The sequence below is a fragment of the Penaeus japonicus genome, unplaced genomic scaffold, assembly GCF_977035675.1.
Source record: "Penaeus japonicus unplaced genomic scaffold, GWHDUDI00000001_assembly GWHDUDI00000031, whole genome shotgun sequence".
Classification (NCBI taxonomy): domain Eukaryota; kingdom Metazoa; phylum Arthropoda; class Malacostraca; order Decapoda; family Penaeidae; genus Penaeus; species Penaeus japonicus.
This window is the reverse complement of record NW_028234433.1, coordinates 14,201,073-14,206,072: the sequence shown is the minus strand read 5'-3', so window position 1 is coordinate 14,206,072 and position 5,000 is coordinate 14,201,073. Positions and strand designations below refer to the sequence as shown.

Below are 5,000 nucleotides of genomic sequence, written 5' to 3'. Positions count from 1 at the left end.
CAGAGGACATATTCGGAGCTAGAAGGTCCTTCCGTCGCCCGTAAGTCGCCTTACCTGCGCCCCTTTGGCTGAGGGATTCCGCCACCCCGTCGACAATTAACTCCCGATCTTATATCCGAGTTGTGTAACAGCGCTCCGGTGTCGAGATAAGGAGTAATAAAATGGAATAAAAACAAACAAACAAACAGGGACTCTAATAGAAAACTACACAAGGATAAAGAAAAATGATAATAAGTGAAAGATAAATATATTTAGACAATCGGAAGCTTTCTTTTGATGTATTGTTTTATGGCGCCGGGACGGTCGGTCCTTTTCCCGCCGAAATACGTTAGGTTGCTTGCGGCTTCGTGGTTGGTGGAATGGCTCGTTGGGTGGTTGGTTGTTGGTTGGTTTGCGGGCCCGTCTGGATTCAGGTAGGGAGAAAAGAATCGATTAAATGGAAAGAAAGAGAAAAGGGAGAAGAGAGAGAGAAAGAGAAAGAGAAGTAGAACAGGTAGCTTCAGGTAGCCAACGGAAGGTCACACTCCCCGTCGAGATCCCTGGACCGCAAGCTTTGATCTGAAGGAGATAGGTGTGTGTTTAGCGTTGTCGCCTTCCTCGCGATTGGCCAGCTGCTCTTGTGATCTTCCTTTTGTTCGGTCGAGCATTCATTCATTCATTCATTGGGTAGGTAACTGGTTCATCCGTTCGTTCATACATTCATTCACTCATTCATGTGTTAGGTAATCGATTCATTTGTTCTTTCACTTATTCATTAACTCCTCCACATTTCTTATCTTCCTATCTGTTTATTGATTTGTCTATCTTTTTACTTATCTTTCTTTCTATCTATTTATCTAACTATCTATCTATCCATTTTTGTCTCTCAATCTATCTATCTATCCTTCCCCTCCATCCATCCATCCATCAGATACAATAATCACTGTCTCTCCATCTATCCTCCATTCATATTTCCATCCACCCATCCGCTCTAACCCATCCTCATCTATCCCTCATTCATAATTCCATCCACCTTTCCATCCGCTTTCCATTTCATCTGCCGCGGCGCCATATAACCTCCAGGGTCGTCGCCCCAAAACGCACAATTCAGGCAAGCAATAAACCGTGTACCGTATCTACCCCCCTTCTCCCCCTTCCTCCCCCTCTCCTTGCCTCTTCTCTCTCTCTCTCTCTCTCTCTCTCTAAATATATATATATATATATATATATATATATATTATATAAATATATTATATAAATATATATATATATATATATATATATATATATATATCCCACTCTCTTCTCTCTCTCTCTCTCTCTCTCTCTCTCTCTCTCTCTCTCTCTCTCTCTCTCTCTCTCTCTCTCTCTATATATATATATATATATATATATATATATATATATATATATATATATATATATATATATATATATATATATATATATTTCTTTCTCTCTCTCTCTCTCTCTCTCTCTCTCTCTCTCTCTCTCTCTGTCTTGTGTTGATGCCCCTCCACACCCTAAACTTTATCCCCCCACCCCCGACCCCGGCCCCTACCCTCCTTTCCTCTTCCTCCTTCGGCACTCGAGAATATACCCCCCCCCCTTTCCCTCTCCTTTCTCTTTCCTGCTCCCTAGAGCATATACTCCCCTCCTCTCCTTAGAACATACGCTTCCCCCTCCCCTTCCTCTCCCTTCCTCCCCCCCACCTTAAGCTCTCTAGATCATATACTTTCCAACCCCCTCCACATCCCATCTCCCCCCCACCTCCTTCAGTTTCCTAGCCCATATATACCCCCCTCCCTCCCTCTCCCAACTCTCCTCGTGTTCCCCTGTGTGATAATGCCCCCCCCCCTCCCCCACACTCAATAAGGATATAGATGTAATGGGATCGAATAATGTGAACGCGATCGAGTGAAATGATGATGAATAATCCAAATAAAATGCATAAGTGTTTCGGGGATGGAAAATACGGAGATATTGTCAGTGCACGATTTTTTAATACTTTTGTTGATATGGCTAGGAAAGTGATTGTGTGTGTGTGTGTGTGTGTGTGTGTGTGTGTGTGAGTGTGAGTGTGTTTGTATGTTTGTGTGTGTTATGTGTTTGTCTGTGTGTGTGTTGGAGGGGGTATCGTAAGTACGTTAGTGTGTGTGGGGGGGAGGGGGTATGTACGTTTGTTTACACGTTTGTGCGTTGGTACCTTCATGTATGTATAAGCCTGTGAGCGTAAGTAATCGCGTTTCGTCACCAGTTTGCAGGTAAAGCGAATATTTTTTTACGGCAAGTAAGCGGTCTCCTTCATCGCTCCCCAGTGACCGCACGCTCGACCTTGCGGATCTTTTATCGTAGAACTATTTTTTTGTTTTCAATATTTTATTCTTTATTCATTTATTTTTTTATATTTTTTTGGCTTATTGTTGGTCGATTTCGGTAGGTGTTAAATTATCCTATGTTTTTTTTTTATCGGTTTTTGTTGTATTTTTATTTTTTCCCCGGTTAATTCCTTCCGTTCTATTTTTCCCCCGTTTTTACTGTTTTATTTTCGTTTCCTTTTTGTATTTTAGATCATATCTCCCTGTTGTATTTTATTTTATATGTTCCACTGCTGTATTTTGTTTTAATATCTCGTATTCTGTAAATTCCGAGGAAGTAAAATTATATCGTCAGAAGGGTTCCCTGGAAAGACTCGCGGAAGAGCTATTGTTTGGATAATCCTCTTAAAAAGATGTTTCGAAGAAAGTTTGTGATTTCCGTTTTCTTCGGCGGATTATGAAGCAGTTATGGATGGCGTGTCACCAGTCATGGGGCCTCTCTGGACTCTTCCTCTGGGCCTCTGTATCTATCTATATATCTATATACATATATATATATGTATATAGATATATAAATATATGTATATATATGTATATATATGTTTATAGATATATATATGTATATATATAAATATATATATATATATATATATATATATTATATATATATATATATGTTTGTGTGTGCGCGTGCGTGCGTACGTGCGTGCGCCAATGTGTGCGTGCTTGTTTAAAATCATAGTTTGTATACCCATGCATGTATGTGCATGGGTATACCGCTGCTTGCGGAGGATCTGGAAGAGCGGAGCGTGAGCCTCCTGGGCCACAAGGAGCCTTTTGACTCCTTCCCCATGCACGCCAATATCCTCCTCTGCCGGATGCTGCATAGGGCGAGATGCACAAGATAAGACCCCGATGCCCCTGGCTGACCGCGGCTTGGATTATGAGTGAGTGACTCATTCGCCCACTCACGTTGGCCCGAGGGGGGTGTGGGTGGGGATGGGGGTGAGGGTGAGCTTATACCCATTTTATGAGGAAATGAGTCTTGATTCGTAGGCATTTAGGGCTCACGGCTAAGCTTATTGTGTTGTATGTCTTAGTGGCTTTAGAAGTTTCGGGCATTTGTTTTCGCCGAAAAAGGGATGGTTTTGTGTGTGTGTGTGTGTGTGTGTATGTGTGTGTGTGTGTGGGTGTGTGTGTGTGTGTGTGTGTGTGTGTGTGTGTGTGTGTGTGTGTGTGTGTGTGTGTGTGTGTTTGTGTGTGTGTGTGTTTGTGTGTGTGTGTGTTTGTGTGTATGTGTGTGTGTGTGTGTGTGTGTGTGTGTGTGTGTGTGTGTATGTGTGTGTGTGTGTGTGTGTGTGTGTGTGTGTGTGGGTGTGTGTGTGTGTGTTTGTGTGTGTGTGTGTGTGTGCTTGTGTGTGTTTGCTTGTGTGTGTGCTTGTGTAAGTTTAGGTACTTTTTTACGTGTGAGTATATGCTTCGTCACCATTTCCAGACAAAAAGATAAGTGTATTATATCTTTTTATTGGAAGATCATCGAAGTAGAAGTAAGCCAACTGATATGGATCGTCTTTGAGTAAAAAGGTGTGTCTTCGTTCAGAAAAAAAGCGGTGCTCGGTGTCACTTTCACTTCTTTAAGTATTTGTATTGAAGTCGAGAGGTCGCGGTGACCGATACATGACTCACCTGACCAGTACATGACAACTTGACCTTCTGTCATTCTCCGTTCACCATACCAGTCAGTAAAAACTCATTGCAAGCGCGGAACCAAAAATGCATAGTTGCACACCAGAGAGTATGAAGGCAGTGCTCATATCTCCCGACCGTGAATTAGCATTTCAGATCTGGCTGGGGAGGGGGGGTGGGGGGAGGGTTCAGCCTCGGTCTGAAAGTGAAAGAAAGTAATATTTCAGCAGACGAATTCTTCTGTAAAGGCCGGGAATAATAGTGTTTTCTCAAGAATACCGAAGGTTTATTTCAGGAATGAGTCAGTGGGGGGAGGGGGGATAGCATCCGTCGATACGTTGTTTATATATCAGGTTAAACAATCTAACTGCTCGAGTGTTGGTTATTTTCAGACATAAAGGTTATCGTATATTTATAGTTACAGCCTCATTCATCTCGGTCGGCCAGGATGCATAAGAGACACGTTGCTATTTTTGGGTATAGAGATTCCAGTACGAGAAGGTAGTAATGACGTCACTAAGCGCGTAACGTGTCGTCATCGCGGCATTCTGGGAACGCGAGGGCGGGCTGGCGGCCGGGGTTGAGCGGGGTGAGGAGGGGGGGGGGGTGATGATAACTGGATGACTCGTTGGCGACGAGGCGAGGACTGGTGGAAAGGGGGGGATGAGGGGGGTTGCACGACCTCTGTTTGCCGTCTGTTTTTTTGCATTATTCATGGAGGTATGTGGAAATTGATAAATGCTTGTGCTGGAGTTAGTAATTCCCCTATCCTCTATGAAACTAGAAAATTTCGAATTCATAATATTATTTTTCCAAACTTCGTTAAATAGTTAGGGGGTACAATTCGTGGGTCTTGCAGAGCGGAATACCCAACCGCTAGCCCGCCGCCACGACACTGCCTCCGACCGCGGCGCCGTCCTCTGGCGGGTTGCCCGAGCTGACAGCGGGCTTACGTTAGTGTAAGACTTGCTGCCGGGCCGAGTGGACGTACGCCGCGCTGCTCTACCTGCCGTGCTC

At 43.7% G+C, this 5,000-nt stretch overlaps 2 protein-coding genes across 5 annotated transcripts in view; both read left to right on the top strand.

Moving 5' to 3' along the window:
- The window catches only part of LOC122267849 (uncharacterized), a 413,856-nt gene that overhangs the window by 227,491 nt on the left and 181,365 nt on the right, over window positions 1-5,000 (top strand). The gene's annotated exons all lie outside the window — the stretch shown is intronic.
- LOC122254150 (uncharacterized) overlaps window positions 4,918-5,000 on the top strand; it is a 95,802-nt gene continuing 95,719 nt past the window's right edge. The window contains exon 1 of the mRNA XM_043017690.2: window positions 4,918-5,000. This exon is cut by the window's right edge and continues 12 nt beyond it. The gene's annotated coding sequence lies outside the window, so the exon portion shown is untranslated.